This window comes from Lissotriton helveticus, chromosome 2_1, assembly GCF_964261635.1.
Source record: "Lissotriton helveticus chromosome 2_1, aLisHel1.1, whole genome shotgun sequence".
NCBI lineage: Eukaryota > Metazoa > Chordata > Amphibia > Caudata > Salamandridae > Lissotriton > Lissotriton helveticus.
Genome location: NC_136059.1, coordinates 529989876 through 530012059, shown reverse-complemented (window position 1 = coordinate 530012059; position 22184 = coordinate 529989876).

Here is a 22184-nt window from a genome sequence, read left to right as displayed (position 1 = left end):
TAACCTGACTGAACATGATGGGGCTGTAATATGTGTACAGACCAGCACCCTACTTGCCAACACTGACTAGCTAGCCAGGATTCACTCTGGTTGCCCTTAGGCTGTCAACTCCTTCCCTCATTGTCCTGATGAAGACCCGCATTGACCACTTAATAACGCATATATTGGGTTGAAAAGTCGACTGCGCCTCCTGGTCCAGATCAAGACTCTGCATGGAAATGATTAATTGGGATATAGCAGCAGAGCCATTGTTTTTCGTTAGACATTCTGGCCTCCCATGTACATATTGCTATCACTTTGTATATAATACTCACCATATTCTTTTCACTGAGCACAATATGTCACTCAATCACGCAGCACTTTAAATGTCACGCACAGTGTGTTGACAGCATCTTATTAATTTATGGATATATATAAATGATGGAATTTATATAAAAGAACATAGTACCCATTATGCAGTATTGTTCTTGTGTTATTTATGTGTTTCCTTATCACTTGAATTGTCCTAATATCGAAATATGAGAACTATATTGAATGGTTTAAATATTTAAATTAACAGGATAAGACATTGTTGCTTTCACCTGACAGAACCATTGTTTTTGCTTACATATTATACCCAGTTTCTCAGGGACACAATGTCACCCTATTGTTTACTGAATAAAACTAAACATAGACAAGACTGACGTTCTCATCTTCAGAATGAACACATCTCTATGGTGCGACGCATGGTGGCCCACTGCACTCAGATCATCACCCACCCCCATCAATTACGCCCACAACCTCAGCATCATCTCTCTAGGAATTACTGGGTCAACACAGTAGCCTTATCCTGCTTCCACTGCTTCCACACCTTCCACATGCTTAGCAAGATCTTCAGGAGGAACCCCATCATCCTAGGAAAACCGTGACTCATGCCATCATGACCAGATGACTGGATTATGGGAATACACAATATTCCGGAACCACCACCCATCTCCACAAACAACTGCAGAAAATACAGAATACTGCCGCCAGACTCATCCTCGACCTCCCGAAATGGATCATCATCACCCCCCACCTCGAAAGCCTCCACTTGCTATTCCAAAGAGATGCCACTTGAAACTGCTGACCTTTGCATACGAGGCCCTCCTTACTGCTGCAACTGCCTACATCAACCACCACCTGAGCTTCCACCAACCAAACAGACAACTCAGATCCGACTCCCTGGCCCTTGCTCACGTCCCCTGCATCCGGCAAAGCCACAGTGGACGTCGTACTTTTTACCTACTTCGCTGCCAAGTTCTGGAGGGCCCTTCAAATCCACCTCCAAACCTCCCTTTCACCCACCAACTTCAGGAAGGGACTCACGACTTGGCTCTTCTACTGTGGCTCACCGTGCCCCAGCTCCTGGGTGCTATGAGGCATGATAAACTGCACTTTATAAATACTGATTGATTGATAAGTAAATGAATAAAGATGAACTGGCAAAGTCACTTCCAATCCAACTCTCTTCATGTATAAAAGTGAGTGAATGCCGGGAGAACCTCCCTCATCTCACAAGTTCTCAATTTCTACCAAAATTAACATCTATCATGCCACTCAAACGTTGTGTGGAAGAGAACAGAATGGGTATATAGAGATGCCTAACCTGTCAATGGAAGTCCAAGCTTGCTCATATGGCACAAGTCACTTATATATGGTATCCATGCCATAAAAAATGGCTGCTTAAATGGTATTTGCATTTATAATTGACCCAGGTTTCAATGTCAACGACTTTACAACTTCTATTGCGTCTGTACATGGTAGATTCTGAGTGCCATGAAGGAGGGTTTTTACATTTTTCACAACCCATAGTTAAAATGGGGGCAAAAATCTATGACTACCATTCTCGATCCTTCTTAAAGATTTAATTTGAGAGATTATCAGACCCAGGTGTTTGGCATTATACACAAATATTATCAGCATAATTTCTTTGTGGGTCTTTTTGATGTCCACAACTCATCAACTGAACCATGCAACATTATGGTGGACTGATGATGCAGCTTATTTCAACTGATCACTCCTTAATACTTCCTTCTTCAAAATAATTTGAACCATATAACAGGATATTTTGGAAAATGGTTTACAGGGACTAATAATGGTGAATCATATTTATTTTGAAAGTTGGAGGAACAAGTGCAGGCGGTGATGCTCACTACTACTTACAAATGCTACTGTTAAATATGTCTATGAACCTTATGATGTCATGGAAGTTAAAGGGAGATGTTGCAACGCTAATGGTTTCTTGGACAACCTTCATCATAAACTGGCATAATATTTTAACGCATTTCTCAAGAATTATACATAATTGAGAAAACCTAATATGAAACTCAGGATTATGTAGATAATCCATTTTTGTTGAAGCTGAAATTTATTTTAGAGACAAAAGCTCAGGCGAGAAACAATATTGTGCCACCAAAGGGTATAATATTTTGAGGTGGCCTCGGGAAACCAAATTTAAGCATCACATTTGTTAAAAGTGGTTGTTATGGTGTAGCACCGAGGAAAGTGCAAATACTAAGACCAGCGATTAGCAGAAGGTGTTCTTAATTCAAATGAGTTATTGAAAAATGATTGTCCACTTCTGTAGGAAAAAAAAGCAGCTCAGATTTTATTTAATTTGAAGAATATTGCACTCAATATGCAAAATGTGGAGACCATGGAAAGTTTATGTTGGGCCTGGATGGCTGAGCTAGTTGATGAGACTGATTGGTGGCTCCAATTATGGTATATATATTTCCTACAGGAAGGCACCAGTAGTTAGTTATAGTTAAGACCTAGTTTCCATAGATGAAGTGTTTTTTGTTTTGCTAATAACTTTGGCACCGTTTAACAAATCTTCAAGAAATGTTCAAAACTAATTTGCCACTCACTCCAGTTGCTGTCTGGAAAGTTGGGTTGATTCGTCAAGCGGGCCAGATAAAAAAGGGGGCATCCCAAAACACGTTTTCCCCATGCAATTTCCACTATGGATTTTAGACATGACTACAGCCCCAATCGCTGAATGGATTAATTACACCATATTTGGCAGAAAGCTAGATCTTGGTCCAGAAAGATCTCTTTTTGTAATTTGGTGTAAATCTGTTCTGTAGTTTGGAGTTATAAAAGAAAATACATTTATAGATATCTATGGATGGAAATCCTCAGTGGATCCGACAGATATCATGGTGAGATGTAATTGGCTGCCATAACTTCAACCAGGAAGTGTTGGCTGCCATCTTGCAACTCGGACTCGACTATGTCCAAAGTCCCAAGAAAACACATAAAAAAGACAAGGGGGCAGGGTAGGAACACCATAACCCCTTAGGCCTGGTGAAGGGGTCCAACTGGAACGTTATCAGAGGTCAAATCTCACAAATGCACTGAGGATTTAAGAATCTGCGTGAAAATGTAAAAAAACAAAAGCAAGGGCTCTGACCAGCGCATGCTTTTTTATTTCCCTCTGGGGGGTCAGCTCCTGGGGAGAATGTATTTATATATATATGGAGAGGGGAAGTCTTTGGTCCCCTCCTAGGCCTATTTTGGTCTTGGGGACCACCAACACCCCCCCCCCCCCCGGGCCTGGCAGTGTCCAAAACAGGGAGAGGTGAGTCGTGCAGCCCCCCAACCAGAGCCAATAATGGCTCTGGGGACCCCGTCCCCCAGAGTTGGCCCCAGCTATGTCCCAGGGTGCCCACCCACAGGTTATATCGGTTTCCCCGCCCGCACCGGGGTGGGCAGGAAAACCTGTGTTGGCTCTCTCTTCGCTCACTCTTGGCGGTGGCAATTGTAAAGCTCCTCCCAAGTGAGAAAACCCACTAATTCCTCTGCCAGTGGGTGGGAGCATGAAAAATTCTCCTACCCACTTAAAGCAGACTTTTATTCTGTTTTCCTGCCTGGCATGAAGCCAGGCAGAGAAACAGATGAAAAAATTGCTCCCGACCACAGGGAGCAGCATTGTTTGCCGCTCCCTGTTGTAGAGATCACTGCTGGCTCCCGCTGAGGCCATGGTGGCATTGAAGTTCCCCTGCAGCCCCCCAAAAAGATGAAGTGGGTGTTCTGCATCCTTTACTTGCTGGGCCCTGAGGGTTGGAGCCCCTGGGGACAATATTAACCCATGGAGGGGCCTACATGCTCCCCTCCCATTCATAATGTGGACAGGCCCCAGGAGATGGGGTCCCTGGGGCTTGCAATCAGCCTGAGGAGGGGGGCGGCATGCTCCCTCTCCCATAACTTATGCAGTGGGCACCGGGGGATGGACTCCTTGCACCAGTAATAAGCAATTATAACTTGCCATGCACTGCTAATTACCCCACATATTATATTACTCATGAAATCATCTATAACATTATTGAAAATATGCAAAAACAAAGAACACTAGCTACTGGAACAAAATACGTGTAGTATGTGCCTGCATGGGAAACCCAATTGGTTTTTATGAAGGCCCTCACCCACCAACCTAGTTGGTGGCATGCTTTATCATCGGGCCCCACCCGTGGTACCCACAAGATCTTCCTGGAAACACTCTACCCGAGAGAATTTATTCTTGAATGTGAAAAGTTGGCACTCAAAGACAATTATTTGGAATTTGAGGGTACCTACTATTTACAAACGAGTGGTACCGTAATAGACAGTGTTTTCGCCCCGAGCGTGACCGGACTCTACGTTTATCACTTTGAATTGACACATATCCCGTCAACCAACAACCCCCACAAAGACTCGATATGTTTCTGGCGATGTTACATCAACGATATCCTCATGATATGGACGGGCACTGAGGAAACTCTAAACTGCTTTCTCACCTGGCTGAATACAAGAGACCCGTTTTTACGATTTACCAGCACAGCCAGCCACAACAAACTACCGTTCCTCGGCCTCATGATTGAGGCTAATGGTGGAAGACTCGCAACAACCACAGATTACAAACCAACGTCAAGAAATTCTCTGCTCCAATTTGAGAGCTTTCAACCACGACCCTTGAGGGAGAACCTCCCACTCGGGCAGTTTTTGCGCATCAGACGCAACTGCAGTTCCAGCGAAGACTAAAATAAACAAGCAACTGACCTGGCCTCAAAACTACAAGAACATGGATACCCCAAAAGAATAATTGACAACACCAATAGAAGGCACCAGGAACCAGAACCGAGACGCTCTGCTTGTGGAACCAGTACGACCAGAGAGCACAACGCCTCTAACGTGTGTCACAACATACAATGGCATTTCAAACCATGTGGCCAGAATAATCCGCAAAAATTGGAGGATCCTGAACACTGGCAACAGAAATTGTGCGCAACCCCTATTCGCCTACAAAAAATCCAGCAGCCTGAAAGACCAACTAGTGTCCACACGCCCCAGGGTCATCACACCCCCAGCGAAAACCATGCTACACACAGATGGGGCCTACCCAAAGTAACTGGGAATTACCCCTGAGGTGACTGCAGCGTCTGTCACTTGACAGAACACAGTAAAACCTTGATCTGCAACACGGGAAAACATGGCACCAACTAAAACACACCAACTGCAACTCCACGAACTTGATATACCTTGTAGAGTGCCCCTGCAAACTCAGATACGTGGGCATGACCACTAGAAAAGTATGGACAAGGATCACCGAACACAGTAGTACGATCCGATGTAAGAAGACCAACAGCAGGCTAATGGACCATTATGTACAAGTAGGGCACACACCCAACGACATGCGGTGGACTGTCATCGAACAAATACCAGTCCACCCCACTGACAATGAAAAGACACTCCTTACCAAAGAACAATGCTGGATTTACAGGCTGTCAACCTATACCCGGGGACTAAATGATAATATACCATGGAATAGCCTCAGCAGTTGACCACCCCCTGTCCGCCTGACAAACAATGTATCGCTTCTTGATGGGTTCACCATGTCGCCCTATCATAGTAACAACCACTTACCCTATACACGGCAGTAAGCACTACTAGTGCTACTTGCCATTGTGACACACCACTGCACCATATCAAACACCTTTAGCCATGAATTAACCGCCCCGCCAACACTTATGACAGCAGTCTTATCAATCCCACCTTGACTAGTGAGAACACCCCCACTGATTTGTCTGCGTAACAACACACTGACCATGCAGTGTAGTTTCCCTACCCGCACTTAGTTAACAGGCTGATCTCTTAGAACCATCCATTTCTCCTTTGACACATTGCCAGCCATGTCACTTGCTGTAATACCGGCCAGCCGTCAGTGCATTCCCAAATACTTTTAGACTAAACATTCCCAGCCTCCTCCCACTGTAGATATTCCAGGGAACATGACTATGCTTTTTGTGTCCCCCTGTCCTTTTTACTGAGGCATATGTAATAACGCTACTCACATAAGAGCCCCGCCCGTCCAGGCTAGCGTTATAGATAGAGCATGCAGGGAACACGAGTATGTCTTCTGTGTTTACTTTTCTCCCACAGACGCTACTCGATGACACTACTCGCGTAGGAGCCCCGCCTGCCTAAATGAGCAACAGGTGCGGCTCCAAGCATGTATTTATATCGCACCGGCTCAAGGCACCCACACCCAACGGAGCTCCGGACTGGACCATAGGTATTTCAGTGGAGCAGAAGACTACGTCAAGTAAGTGTGGAGACCGGGTCTCACTCGGCGTACCGCCACCAGGTTGTTGCCTCTCTCTACACCAGAGTGCGCATACCTTACCGCTTGCAGCGACGATCAGTCTCCCCAACTGCTCACATGTGTTTTTCTCCTTTTAACTCCAGAGTGCATAAGAGTGTCGGACCACCAGCAGAGACCCTTGGAGTTTGTCCTTTTTAGTTAGGAAGTAAGCCTTCACATTGTAACTGTTTTTCTCCTCAACTACCACAGCATTTTGTTCTTTCCGCCCATAGGTTCTTGCACCTCTAATGTATAATTACCTATATCGGCAAATGCCACGAACCGACAACACCGCATAATCACTGCCGGTTTATCCGCTCACATATTAGGCACCAGGCTCCGTCTCACATACGATGTGCCTAAACTAACATGTTTTTAAACAATATGTGTCCATGTGTTTGTCCTGTCTTGTCCCCTTTTGTTTTCCACAGGTACAAACTGAGAGTAAACTCCGCTCACATTTCTAGCACCTTAGTGTGTGCTACACATACAGGGTACTGACAACATATAAGTCCCCTGTATCACCCCCACACATAAAAGTCCTGACGAAAGCCAGTTTAAGAAAAAAGGCCTGGCTGAAACTAGAAGACCACACTGGGCGTGAGAGACCATAAGTCCCTCCCTACATGTCCTAAAGCCTTTGTTTTTAACCCTACCTAGGGCCCATTAATAAAGTAACCTTTCGGGACCTCTAGGACAGTATTTTAAAATCTCACTCAACACACTAGCACCACACACTTATGTTAAATAACCCGCTCTGCTGTAATCAGACGTCGAGGCACACCTGAGGCACACTGGGTGCCTCGGGTGGGGCCCGATGATGAAGCATGCCACCAACTAGGTTGGTGGGTGAGGGCCTTCATAAAAAAACAATCGGTTTTCCCATGAAGACACATACTACACATATATTGTTCCAGTATCTAGTTTCTTTTGTTTTTGCATAATCCCTTGGGGAAACGAACTAGCTACTCTAGTTCCCCACTCTCTCCTTTGATTACAAGAATTATTGAGAATATCACTGCAACATTTGCTGTAAAATTGTTGATGAGAAAACTGTATATGGCTTGGTTGTGAGTTATAGTTCCCTTATGGCACAAGGTATAGTTACTTGAGATAACACTAACTATAGCTGCTGACATTTTTTGGGGAGTGTAAAGTCAGACAAAAAGGGTTGTCCCAAACCTCTTTTTCCCCATGTTATTTCTATGGGGATTTTTCATTTTGTGAACACATCTACAGCCAGAACCGCTGAACGGAATTACACCAAATTTGGCAAAAAGCTAGATGTTGGTCCAGAAAATGTGCTTTTTGTAGTTTGGTGTAAATCCGTTTAGAAGTTTCAGATATATTTAAGTAAAAAAAAATAGATACCTGGGATAACAAAATCCACCTCAAACCCTACCGAAATTCGATTGGCTGCGGGCACTTCAACCGGGAAGTGTTGTCAGCCATCTTGGGGCTCGGTTAAACTGAGTTCCACGAAAAATGTAAAGTACGGGGCAGGCCACAAAGAAAAGCGGGCAGGGTAGGGACACTATGGCCCCTAAGCCTCTTAGGGGGTCCTACTGGAACCCTGCAGGGCAAAATAAAAGAATACAAAAAAATTTGCAAAATTCACGGATCGGGCCGAACAGTTTAAAAAAACGAATCTCGGGCTCCCGCGCTTCGTTCATTATCTGCGCTTGCTGTATTTTACAAACAAGAAGGGGACGCACGGTTCCCCCTTATGGGGCTTATTATTCTACGGGGCCCAACATCTCCCTGGGGCTTCTTTAATTATTAAATTGAGAGGACCGCATGGCCTCCCACGCTGCCCCGGGGACCACCACCCCCCTGGGGTTTATATGTTTTTAAATGGGCGGTCTTCTCAGTCCACCCCTAGCCTCAGGTACCACCACTTCCCTGGGGCTTTAATGTAAATAAATGCAGGGGGCTCCTTAAACTCCCCCACAGCCCTTCTGATCACCACTTCCCAGAGGCTGTAATTTAAAAAAATGCAGGGGCGCATAGATTGTCTACAGCTCAGGGCATAAGTTTAACTGAATGTGGGGGGCATGCAGCCATCCACAGTCCTGGGGACCACCACCTCTCTGGGGCAAATTAGAAGACTGTAGGGGGACACTCGGCCCCCCTCCTGGAGCCTTAGATGGCCCTGTGAACCGCTACCCCACAGGGAGGGCTCCGACAATAACTCGGGGGCCCACCCCCAGCACATTGCAGTTTGCTATGGTTTCTCCCGCAAATCCCTAGTAAACAGTGCTCTACTTTGAGTCAGCAAAAGCAGAAAATGCCCTTGCTTACTCGAAGAATTGCTTTTACACACAGGGAGCTGCATGTCAGCAGCTCCCTTAGTATAAAAGTAATGCCGGCTACTGCAGGAACTGGAGAACCGGCAGGGACCGTGGTGCCTTCAGGCTCCCCCTGTGGTCCCCTGCCTTTACAAAGTCGGTGCTCCGGTTGGCACCAGGGCGCCCACACTACGGCTGTGCCCCGGGGGATTGGGTCTGCAGGGCCATAAATGGCCTGGGAGGAGGGCAGCTCGGCCCCCCATTCAAATAAAAAAAAAGAAAAAGAAAAGGCCTTGTCCCGGGATGGGGTCTCCGGGGTCAAAATTGTCTCCGGAGGGGGCCGCCAAGTCCCAACTTTCCCATCAAAAAAAGGCCTGGCCCCAGGGGATGGGTTCCCCGGGGCAGAAAATGGCCCAGAGCATAGTGTCACACAGCCCCGCCCCCTTCACCACCACTCTGCAAACGCTCCTCCTGGCACACTGCCTGTTGGGGGATGAAGTCTCCTTGGTTCCAGAGTGTCTTTGTGGGCCAACAAACCCTCCTATTACCTACAGTAAGTCCCAAACAGCAGGATTGCTGAGAGGTCTTTGTAGGCCATGCCCCCTTTCTCCCCCACTGTCAAGATGTACCTGCTGGTGCACTGCTGGTTGGGGGATGAGGTCCTCTTGCCTCCTGAGGGCCTCAGGACTAAGGTGGACTTTTTCCCCCAACCAGTAGTGTGCCAGGAGGCATGTTTGCAGAATGATGGAGAAAGAGGGCGTGGACTCCAAGAACCTCAAAGCAATCCAGCTGTGTGAGACTTCCTGGCGGTAACAGGAGGGGTAGTTGGCCCCCAAGGACCCTCAGCAGTAAAATGGACTTCAATTCCCAACAAGTAGTGCACCAGGAGGCGCGTTTGCACAGTGGTGGGAAAAAAGGGCATGACCTGCGAAGTCCTCTCAGCAATCCCACAGTGTGCGACTTACTGTAGAAAACAAGAGGGGTAGTTGGCCCCCAAGGACCCTCCAGAGCAAAGGGGACTTCATCCCACAGCCAGCCAGCAGTACAGCAGTAGGCATGTTTGCAGAGTGGTGAAAGGAGGCGTGGCCTCCAAAGGCCTTTCAGTAATCCAGCAGTGTGGACTTTACTTGAGTTAACAGGAGGGCTTGTTGACCTCCAAGAACCCTCTGGAACCACAGGGACTTTATCCCCACCCATCAGTGCCCCCCCAGGAGGCATCTTTGCAGAATGGTGGAGAAAGGGGGCATGGCCTCTGAAGACCTCTAAGCAATCATGCTGTGTGGGACTTACTGGAGTTAACAGGAAGAGTTATTGGCCCCCAAGGAAGTCCTTGTAGGCCAACTACCCCATCTGTTACCTTTAGTAAGACCCACACTGCAGGATTTCTGAGAGGTCTTTGTGGCCAGCCCCGTTTCTCTACCACTCGGCAAATTTGTGAGTGCTTTCATTGGCTGCCTTTGAGGCCAAAGTAAAAACATTTTTAAATGTTGGAATCACTTGGGAGACCCATGGGACTTCTGTAAGATGTGCCATTTAAAAAAAAAAATTAAAACACTGATCTACAATTTCTATTTAATAAATTAGACCCCTGGAGTACCCCAGAGAATTGGGGTCATTAATATTAAATATTTGGCCCTTCCCAGAGCCACTATTAGGCTCCAGGGACCACATCTCCTGGGGCCAAATACTAAATTAAGGCGAGTGGATCATGCCCCTTCTACCCAAGTCATTAATAGGCACCAGTGACACCATCCCCTGAAGTCGAATGTTAAAAACAGCGGGGGCATTTGGTACCCTTCCCTGAGCCACTTGGGGACCCCATCCCACAAGAACAATTTGAAAACAAAAGGGAAGAGGGGCATGTGGACCCCCTCCCGAGACTATAAAGGCCCTGGGGACCCCATCAGCAGGGGTCTGCTTACTAACTGTGTCCCACAGAGACCGCCCCCGAGACACAGCAATTTCCATCCCCTCAGGAGTGCAGGTAGCATTGGCATGTCTGCTCCCACTCAGTGGGAGCTTTGAAAACCATCCCACCAGTTGAGAGCAGACATGTGTTTCCATGTCCACGCTTCTGTTGGCAAGGAAACTCAAACTGCTCACACCAGGAGGGAGCAAAGAAAAACAGCTACTCCCTTTGAGTGGGAATAAATATGGCTGCTCCACTCACAGCTCCCTTCCCCTTAATTTAAAAAAAGGCTCCCTGGAGTGGGGTCCTTGGAGCTCGCTGTGGTTCGAGGAGGGAGCCATGTGCCTCCCTACCTTTAAATAAACAAGCATTGGCATAGCTAATAGGTCTCGCCTTTGGGGCCTTATAAGTGTTTAACCATGCAAAATGTAGTATTTATTTATTTATTTGAACGTTTTATAGAGTGCGAACAAGATCCTGGCGGATTTCAGAGCGATATATAGTCAGTAAAGTTACTTATACAACAAATCAATGCAAATCAAAGCACATATACAAAACCTTTTGTAAAAAGCAAAATAGTAAGGTGCAATGCACAATCTATCTCGTTGAGTGAGACAGAAGGAAGATATAATGTCTAGGTTGCTTAGATGGTCCTTTATCAAAGTCAGGTTGGGAGGACATGTGCGGTTGGTCTCGAGATTTACTCAGATGAATTAGGCCATGATAATCGATTTTACTTCCTTTTTTAAAGAAGCAGTGGAGGGGTTAAGTCTGGTTTCTGGGGGTAAGGCATTCCATATTCTGGGTGCCATCCCAGAGAAGGTTTGGTTATATGTTTTCTTCTTATTGAATTTTTGTGGTTTGAGTAGTAGGTTTTCCGCACTTCTTGAGGATCTGATCCCACCAGAGATCGTCAGTTTCTTTGCCAGATAGCTAGGTGCATTGTGATGCATGGCTTGCGTCATACATGCTATTTTCAGTTGAATTATGGCTTCCAGAGGTAGCCAGTTCAAGGATTGTAGGTCCGGGGAGATGTGGGAACTTCTTTTAGAACCAGCAATGAGTCTCGCGGCTGCATTGATTGAAGCTCTTAATGGTGCCGTTGATGCTTTGGGTAAGAGACACATCTGTATTCACTCTCGGTATAACTAGAGCTTGTACTGCCTGCTTGAAGTTATTGAGTGGTAGGAAGGGTTTTCAGTTTCCTCAGTGTGTTTATCTGGAAGTTTGCTCCCTTTGTAGCATTGCTGATGTGTTTTTGCATATTGAGGTTACTGTCAAGAGTTATTCCTAGTGATTTCGCTGAGTCCACAATGGTAGTTTGAACGTTGAATGCCGTAAGATGTTTAATCCATTCTTACATTTTGGGGGCTTGGGTGAGTGGAGCTAATAGAAGGAATTCGGTTTTTAGGGAATTCAGTTTGAGATGATTTTCTGCCAGCCAAGTTTGGGTATTCCTAAGCGTTGTATTAAGCAATTTGATGTCGTCCAAGGTGTGGATCTTGAGGTATAGTTGTGCGTCGTCGGTGTACATGTGATATTGCACATTAGATGCGTGTAAAATTTCGGTGAGTGGTTCCATGAAAAGATTAAACAATGTTGGGGATAGTGAGGATCCTTGCGGGACTCCCAAGGTTACTGGGACGGGCTTGGACAAGGAGTTATTGACTTTGAATTGTTGTGTCCGATTTTGAAGAAATGAGGTAAACCAGTTCAGCACTGCCCCTGATAAACCCATTCTATGTTCCAGGAGGTCTATCAAGTTCTCATGTTTAACCATATCAAAGGCTGAGGAGAGGTCTAGCAGGATGAGTAAGCAAGATCCATTTTCTGATTTGCAGCGCGTCGTCAATTATATGTGTCATGGCTGATTCAGTGCTATGACCTGCACGGAAGCCTGATTGGTGTTTGTTAAAGAGGTCAAAGTGATCAATATGCCTCATTAGTTGTAGGTGAACACATTTTTCCAGAAGATTAGCCAAGGTAGAAATATTGGAAATAGAGCGATAGTTGTTTAGGTCCGAAGGGTCGCCGTGGCTTCTTTAGAATGGGTGATACCTGACCAACTTTGAGGGTGTCTGGGATACAACCTTGTTGAAGTGAGCTGTTTATGATCTTGGACCAGAGAGGCAGAAGCAGTGGAGTTAGGTCTTTGACAGCATGTGTGGGGAGAGGATCAGTGAAGTGATTGGCAGGGTTCAATGCACTGAGTATTTTGCCTATAGTTTCTTCAGAATAGGTGGTAAAGGATAACCAGGCTGCGTCATTTTTTAGGTTAGGCTTTGATGGGATTTGGCATGGCGCAATTGGAAGGTGAGGTTTTCGCCTGGTGGATGATAGATGGTGTGTAAAGGGCATAATGGTTTTCCGTTGCTGGTGATGTCGAGGGATATGTATTCGCAAGAAGGGAAAACTGGGGATATGGCTCTGTTTACTGAGATATTGCTACGATGTATACAGGCGATACCTCCCCCAGTCTTATCAGTTCTGTCCAATCTGATCATGTTGTAGTTAGGTGGTACTAATATGTCAATGATTGGTGTGGAGGATTCCTTTAACCAGGTCTCAGTTGACATTATCAGGTCAGGTTCTTGTGTGAGAATGAGGTCAGCTATGTCAGCTGCTTGTCTAGAGGTCGATCTACAGTTTAGGAGTATGCATTTAAGTCGGGCGAGATGAGGGATGAAGTAGGTTCCTGAGTGAGGGGAACTCTTCTAAGGTTGTTGTCAATGACGACTCTAGTGTTTAGTTTAGTGGTCCTATGAGGGTTGGGGGGGATAGTAGGGATCGTCAATGAGGCGGGAGTGGGCACCTTCATGGGGCAGATCATATGAGTGCAACAGAGAGAGTAAATTGCTCTCCGAGAGCGGATTGGTGCTTCTGATTGGTCGGGATGATTTATTACAGGAAGGGACTAAAATCCAGCTGGGAGGATTGAGTTTGAGTTTCGAGTTGACTGTTAGTTGGTTCGGAGGCCAACTAGATTTGGACTGTCTTGTAGCTCTGGTTACCCACGGTTGTCTTGATATCCGATCATTGAGTGCTTGGAGTTCTTCTTTGATTTCATTTAATGAGATTATGATCTCATCAAGTCTGGGGTTTTGTGCGAATATGAGTAGGGTATGGGGATGTGTTATGGGTATAGATGCCTGCAGTGTGGTCTGGTCAGGTTTGTGGTCTGAGGCAGGTGTGAATGGGGTTGGGAGGGATGCTACAGGTGTGGGTGGGTGTGTTGTAGTTGAGGATGGGTGGGCTGTGGGGGTGGATGGCCGGGATGTGGGTGTAAGAAGTGTTGTGGATGTGGGTGGGTGGGCTGTGGGGGTGGATGGCTGGGATGTGGGTATAGGAGGTGTACTTGGATACAAAGTGTAGTCGGAGGTTAGCATGTCTTCTATGTGGTAAGCTGGGATAGTAGTGTTCCCTAAAACAAGAGAAACGTCCGCACATTCAAAAAACCACCTCGTATACGTGTAATGTCAATAATAGCTTCATAAAGTCTAGATTCGGGTGCTCAATTTACCCTCAATACACCAAATACCCAGTGGCGTAAGTTGCACACAAAAGTGTGCATCAAATAAACACAAAATATGGGGTTTGGAACAGCACACCTCTTGTTATGTTATTAGTATTAAAAAAATAGTTACATTCGACCCGAACTTAAAACCAGTCACAAAAGGAAAAGCAATTTTTATATTTCTATATAAAGGGATCCAAAACGTGCGATGGTATTGATATTCTTTTGTTCAAAACTTCATTAATAGTTCCCAGCATACGGCTTGCCGACACGTGTTTCGTCTTACATAGACTTTTTCAAGGCAGCGAAACTATGAGTCATATGTATCCAAGTATCCGAATGGTTAGAATTGATCTCCAAGTGTCACAAAGGCGGCGTATAGGGTTGTCATGCAGTCACAATTTGTAGGGCAGTTAATATAGAGTCATATAATGTGTGCTCCAATCCACAGTCCCGAAATGCAAGTAGGCGAAATGCAGCAAGTATATGCGAAGTCACCTGTAATAAACTCTTGGTACGCTCGCCAAATATGAGTAGCCACCAAATGGAAAATAGATATAGTATCCCGCAATTCAATAGATCATGACCATGAAGCGTCTCAACCTTCTGTCGATAGATGTCAGTGCAATAATCAGCCCCTCCGTATCCAACAGAGATATGGAATACACAATGATGCCCCAGTTGAGAATGTGTGGGGAGATCCTAATACGATCACCATATGTCAAAGCCCACCAGAGGTAGGTACTATGTCCCACAGTTCAATAGGTCATGCCCGTAGTATATCACAACCTAATCCATAGCAAAGCTCCGAGAAGCGTGATAACCCTCGTGTCCAACCTCAAACGCCGAAACTGTGGATTTCGCTGCCTTGAAAAAGTCTTTGTAAGACGAAACATGTGTCGGCAAGCCGTGTGCTGGGAACTTTTAATGAAGTTTTGAATAAAAGAATATCAAGACCATCGCACATTTTGGATCCCTTTATATAGAAATATAAAAATTGCTTTCCCTTTTGTGACTGTTTTTAAGTTCGGGTCGAATGTAACTATTTTTTGAATACTAATAACATAACGAGAGGTGTGCTGTTCCAACCCCCATATTTTGTGTTTGCTTGCTAGGAGTGTCGGTGTTCAACAAGGTTCAGGTAGCGTAGGTTGAATGTTGTTGAACCAAGGATATTGTGCTGCATAACTAAATACTTATAAGGTCCCAAAGACGAGACCTCTTGGCTATGCCAATGCTTGTTTCGGAATTAGCAGAGAGGAGAAAAGGCCTCCTTTGGAAGGGAGTCTGAAAATGCTTGTTTTCTGTACAATGGCACAAAGTTAAGAAAGCACATAGTGAACAAATTAAAAATGCTTGACCGCAGAGGAACCTACAAGGCACAGAGTCAAACGATCTCAGGATTATTTAGCACAATTAAATAAGTGTCATAAAACACAGCTAGGTATGGAGCTCAAGGTCCATTTTGGTACAACTCATCTCTAGGCTTTAAGCTGCAAATAGTACCAAAGGGCTGTTGCCAGTGGTAAATGCTGCACTATATCCAGACACATCAATATGAGATAACGTAAGGGAAAGGTTCTTTTGTGAGAGTTCTGCACATTGGATGTATATAACTTTTGTTAAGCACACGATGCGAGACAGAATTTAATGTCCAGTAAAGTTTCAGGTCTTGGTCTGACATCATAAGAAAAGAGCAGTTTGGTAAATGCTGTGTTTCAACTGATTGATGCTTGGGCTTTGCTCGTCCCTGGGGCTGACTTGTTGGTACCTGGTGGTCAAGAGCAGATGTTTTCACAGTGAAATGCTAGAAAGGCATTTGCCATGTACCATAATGCCAGTAGAGAAAGCAATGGCCTGGTTAGGATCCCAGCAAGAATCATTACTGTCCTTGGTTAAAGAACAGGAGGATCAAATACAGCAAATATTGTTAGCAAGTGGTAACGCAGATCTGAGGATCTAAGATGAACATGGCTAAAATGTTGTGCATACAGTCAGATTCACAGCAGACTACTCTACTTACAATGAACAAAATCTGTCTTCTAAGTTCTGAATTTCCATTTTCCTAATAATCAGACAGGATGTGGCCCATGCACATGTTTTCTTTGATAGGCAGCACCTTGAAATTACTAAAATATTCCTCTCCAAACATCTATCGGGCACAGTTCCTGTGGACCAGCACTACGTTTCGGCTCCTTTGGCGTTGAGCAGCTGTGCAGTTACAAAGAGATCTGGGCGAGAAAACTGCAGTACACGCTCCACAGTGCTCTGTCAGCATGTGGGAGCTGCTTCGCAAGCTTCGTCCAAATCCAACACAAACATATGTTGTGGTCATCCGCACCACCTAACATGAAGGGAACACGTAAATGAGTGCTAGACGATGCAAGGAAATGAACTTTGCTAAGAAAATAGTATTAAAAAAAGTAGGAGAAACATTTCTGAATTTACTTCCTGGAACCAGCATTTATAAATTCAGAAACTATCCCAAACCAACATTCTTGAGCTGTTTTTTTTCTTCAGCTTTTTCTTTTCTTAAGATCCATCCTTCATTTTGCAACTTGGCACTTTCAGTTCAATTCAATAAAACACTGCAAGTCATCCCCTAAAACTATGCTAACTGAGGCAAAGTAAAGATGTTAGAGTTTGAATGTTGCATCTCTAATATAAAGCTGATTATCGACGCAAAGGAAAAGACTTGACCCCAAACCTTCCCTTCCCCCACCTCCTCAAAGTTGGCTCTCTAATTCTGATCTGAAAAGAGAAAGCTTTAACTGTTTGCCACAACTCTTGTACTTACAAAACCAGACGTGCGAACGGGAGTACGCGCGCGTGAAAGTGGAACGGGTGTGTGCGCGCGCGCGAAAGTGGAACGCGAAAGTGAAACTGATCGCGGTCCAGATGGCACCTCGGACCGTGAAAGCAGGCTGGTGTGCGTGCATGCACACGCGCGTGAACGCATGCGCTATGCCTTCAAAAGTTTGGGGTACCACTTTCAAAACCCCGCATCCTAAATGTCTCGCCAGACAGCGCATGCGCTGGCTCAGGCGAGACCTAAAAACACAACCATGGAGACTGGGGTCCTTGGGGCCCGTTGTGGCTCAGGGAGGGGGGCTTCTGTGCACACCCCTCTCATTAATAAACAATTACAGCCCGGGGATGGGGTTTATCATGGCAAAGTACAAACATGTGCCTAGAAATATCATTTCAAAGCCAAATGTTTACAATTGCTGCATAAACAGCTACATTGGCATGAAAAATACTGTTCTATGGAATACAGCTCCTAGGTTAGGTCATAATGCCAGTATGCAATATAGGCTAGATGTGAAATATTGTTTTATGAAATGTGTGACTGTATTGGCACCTATTCACAAACTGTATTTTGTAGAACTTTAGTAGTACCATAATAGTACTACTAAAGTTACTACAAATGCTATTCACAAGCCAATGAGTGCAAATCCTCACCTCCTCCTCTCCTATCTTTTCTATGGGGAGACCTTCACACGTACATTTACCACCAAGGAGTATATAGAGGAAGGACCGGGGTAGTGACTGGAAAAAGGGACATACTTGCTACTGAATCGGAGGGGTTTAGGGGGTGTAAGGAGTGATTTAGGGAGGGTAGTGGGGATATAGGAAGGCCCATGCACCCACCCACAAAACAGTAAGCTCATTGCTATTCGCAAACTGCACACCTAAAGCTCCTGCAGCCAAATAAGGAGGCCCAACCAATAGTAAATTACTTTAGGTTGTAAACCTACTCTAAGTATTATTGTACGCTTTGAGTGGATATTTGTCTTGCTTGAGATTCATACAAAAGTCCCATTGCACGCACACATAAATATGAAATTCATAACTTTGCATTCCTAATTTCAATGACGTGCCTTTCACAGATGTATACATCGAAGTGAAATCTAGTTTCACAAACATATTTATGAAACAGATTCACTATTGGGAACTTCTGTTATTAATTAAAGTGGTTCCCTCTGTGTTAATGGTATATCACCATGCAAGTAATCTAGGTCAGTTACAAAATACTATTACTCAGAATTGGAAGTCGTTGGTGCCCTGTACATTAGGTGCTAGTCACTGTATCTAGCCGCGGTGAAAAACAAGAAGGTATGAACTGGACTGTGATGTTACTTAAGAGCCTGATGCAAGTCACCGATTTCAAATCGGAATAATGTCAGTGAATAAAAGTGGCAAAAACTCAAACAAGCTAAACATACAATTTGAAAAGTATTGTTGGGTGAACTTTTCAAATAGTGTGTTTATATTTCATAGCATGCCAAAGAGATATCCGCAGTGCTGGAAGTAAAGAAGCCATTAAATTAATATGAAAAGCAACACCTGGATACATTGCTGCCAAATTCTTGCTAATTATGCAGTTCAGTTCATCTCAGTGTTATTTTTTATTGTGCAATACAGTCATTCCTGAATGGCAAGCAAGTCCTTGCAAGCACTAGACCAAATAAGAAAGTGTATTTTTTTCAAGTGATTGATAATATTAAATCTTTCCACTGACAAAATCATAGAGTTCGTATATACCAAAGCAATATTAACTATATGTTCATTCATTTCCCCTTGCATTGTCAGGTTATACTTTAACATTACATGTATTGATACATACATGCAATAATGCAGCACGTACGCAGATCCATTATCAAAAATAAATGTCAAATAACATGTTTGCTAATGTAGGAAAGAAATGCACCTCGCACTAATTTTAAAAAAAGCCAAACCAGTAGATCTTTAAAGATTACTTTTCCAGTAAACAACTGGTAACATGAGGAACTCGGCTACAGGAGATATGACAGTATACAACTACCCAGCATCTATATTAATGCACAAACAACTACTGAGATAGCACAATGATCTAAAATGTGAGCACTCACTGACCTGCTAATGCCATTGGAAGTGCATAAGAGCTCTTACATAGGGCCAGATGTAGGTAATTCTATTTTACCGACTCATGAATACCGAATTTTACCGATTCGGTATTTATGAATCGGTAAAATAGAAGTACCGAGATGTAGGTAAATCCAGATGTGGATTTACCGAATCTTTAAAAGTCGGTATTTACCGATTCGGTAAATACCGACCGGTAATGCTCCATTCATTCCTATGGGCTTTGAAGCCCATAGGAATGAATGGGGCATTACCGGTCGGTATTTACCGAATCGGTAAATACCGATTTTGACAAGGGTGCAGGGGGTGTCACTTTGACACCCTCTAGCACCCCCAAAAAAGGTACGGGGGCCATGTGGCAGGCATACCTGCCCTAAGGGCAGGTCTGCCTGTCATATGGCACAGGTGTGCATGCACACATGTGCATGCACACCTCAATCGGTATTTCACCATCAAATTGAATTTGATGGTAAAATACCGATTTCTTAGGCCTTGTGGGACTCATAAGAGTCCCACCTACATATCAATTTTTCCGATTCTGTAAAAATACCGGTCGGTAAATTTACCGACCGGTATATTTACAGAATCGGTAAAATTACCGATTTGCCCCGTTTCTGTCTTCCTACATCTCGGTTGCCAAATACCGGTCGGTAACGGCCGAATTCGGCCGTTACCGACCGGTATTTGGCTACCTACATCTGGCCCTATGGTCTCCTAATGCAGTCCTATCATTTGCTCAGCTCTTAAAAATACCAAATATAGCAAATAGACCCTTGAGTGACATAAGCAATGTAATACATATCAAGCTTACAAGATCATATCAGGTTGTCTGCTTTCAGCCAAGCACTTCCTAAAATTCAACCAAGAATACAATATATGTTAATTTTCAACAAGTTCTAAACAATTGTGCAGGTCATAGATGAATGATGTGCTGTTATTACTGCGCCCTCTACACTTTAACCTAGGTAAATTACAAGAGGTCAAACATGTTTGAATTTATCAGGAAGAAAGTGCTGATACATACTGAACACTGAATGTAGCTTTTTATGTACCATTTTCCAAGCAACAACTCCGTATAGGAGATATGTTTAGGAAGCCGTTCATGTTAAATTGCAGCTCTACAATTTTACACCCCCTGAAATACATAGCAAACAGTAAAATCAATATAACACACACCAGAATTATTATGACATATTAAAAAAAATTAGGATTCACTGCAGAATCAATACTCCTTTTAGCACTATAAATACAATACCCAGCAGAATAAATACATTACTTAGAGAATGATCTGAATAAGACATATTACAAATCGAATAAAACATACACTAAAATATTTGTCAACCACACTGAACAGAATATGGCCCTCCTTGAAAGGAATATAGTACGCACTGAAACAGTTTATTTTATTCATGCTCAGCTAATAAAAGCCATTGCATGGTTGTAATGAAAACCGTTACAAAAATGAATAAAACATTTAAAACTGGGAAAAGAGACGACCAACTTAGGTTTAGTGGCCAGGTAAATATAAAATATTCGGTTGAATGATAAAATACACGTTTCTAATGCATCTTGCAAAGCAGTAATTAATAGATAAACAAAATAATAAACGATGCCGAGACATAATTATAAAACCTCTATAATAACAAATTCATCGTTATTAAAAATAGTTCAGACAGACTTCGACCAATATGTTACCCTAAACACTTTTAGACGCTGATACATTGAGCTGGTGGTAATGTTCTGCATTTGGAGCTCAATCAGCCATTTCTTCCATTATTGAGAAAGTTAAAGTACCAGTGCGTTGACAGATGAGGTCGTTTTGACCCAAAACAATTTTACCATGGTCTTTCCTATGTTTCTAGCGTGGAGCCCTGAGGACAGATTTAGAGCCTTCAGATGATGAATTGCACTTTAAGTGGGCGCACGTCGTTACTTGTAAAGCAGTGCTTTGTGCATTTATACATTATAATGCAGAGAGATCTATTAAATGGAATTTTAAGTTCCAGAAAGGACCGGTGGAGCGACGACTCTTAGCATTTTGTCGGCTTTACACAGAAATGTAACCAGGCCGCAGATGGCTTGAGGATGAGGGTCGTTTAGCAAAAAATCTACGGTTGTCTGAATTGTACGGGTCCCTAGGCAGATGCACAGTAGATGAGTCAAATTTTCTCGTGATTGATCACATAGCCGACACTCATTTGATGCTGGGCGCGGTCACCAAGACAGTAATTGGTCCAGGGATGATTAAATTCCTATCCTGATGTGGCAATACTTGATTTTAAAATGCAAGTGTCAGTGAGATATTTTTGCATCTTGTTTTTGTTATATATTCTCTATATGAGACAGGCATGCTTTCTAGCCATCTGGGACTGGCGGTCTTGCAGAAACGAAGTGTAGGATCCTGCATTTGTAATGAAATGTATTTTACACCTCCTGCTAAGCCAGTAATGCCAAATTATGGTGTGAAAGATTTTGGATCCAAAGTGCGGTGGCTGTTTTCAGTTTTAGTGCTTCGTGCAAGGCAATGGACCAAGGGTTTTGATAGACTGGAAAAATTGTTTCAGATATCTCTTGCCAAATTAGATTTTTTAAGGTTCCTTCTTTAGCAGCGCACACAGCATGTAAATATTAAGAATAAAGGCCTTTTGTGCCAGGACTTGACCATGTAACCTGAAATCTGAGCAGCTGCGGAATAATTTGGAAGCTTAAACTCGGAATAATTTGGAAGCTTAAACTCTGTCCTAAAGACTTGGCTCTGGGATTTGTTCATAAAGGAGGCCAGCTTGCCATGGAAGGCTTCCGAGCCATAAGCCAATGTGGGGATTAGTTTGGTTTTACTATCTTCACCAATGGCTCTAGAGTGGAAGTCTTCGTATGATTATGGATGGTTTGAAAACCCACTTAGAGCGCTGCGACCTTTCGTTT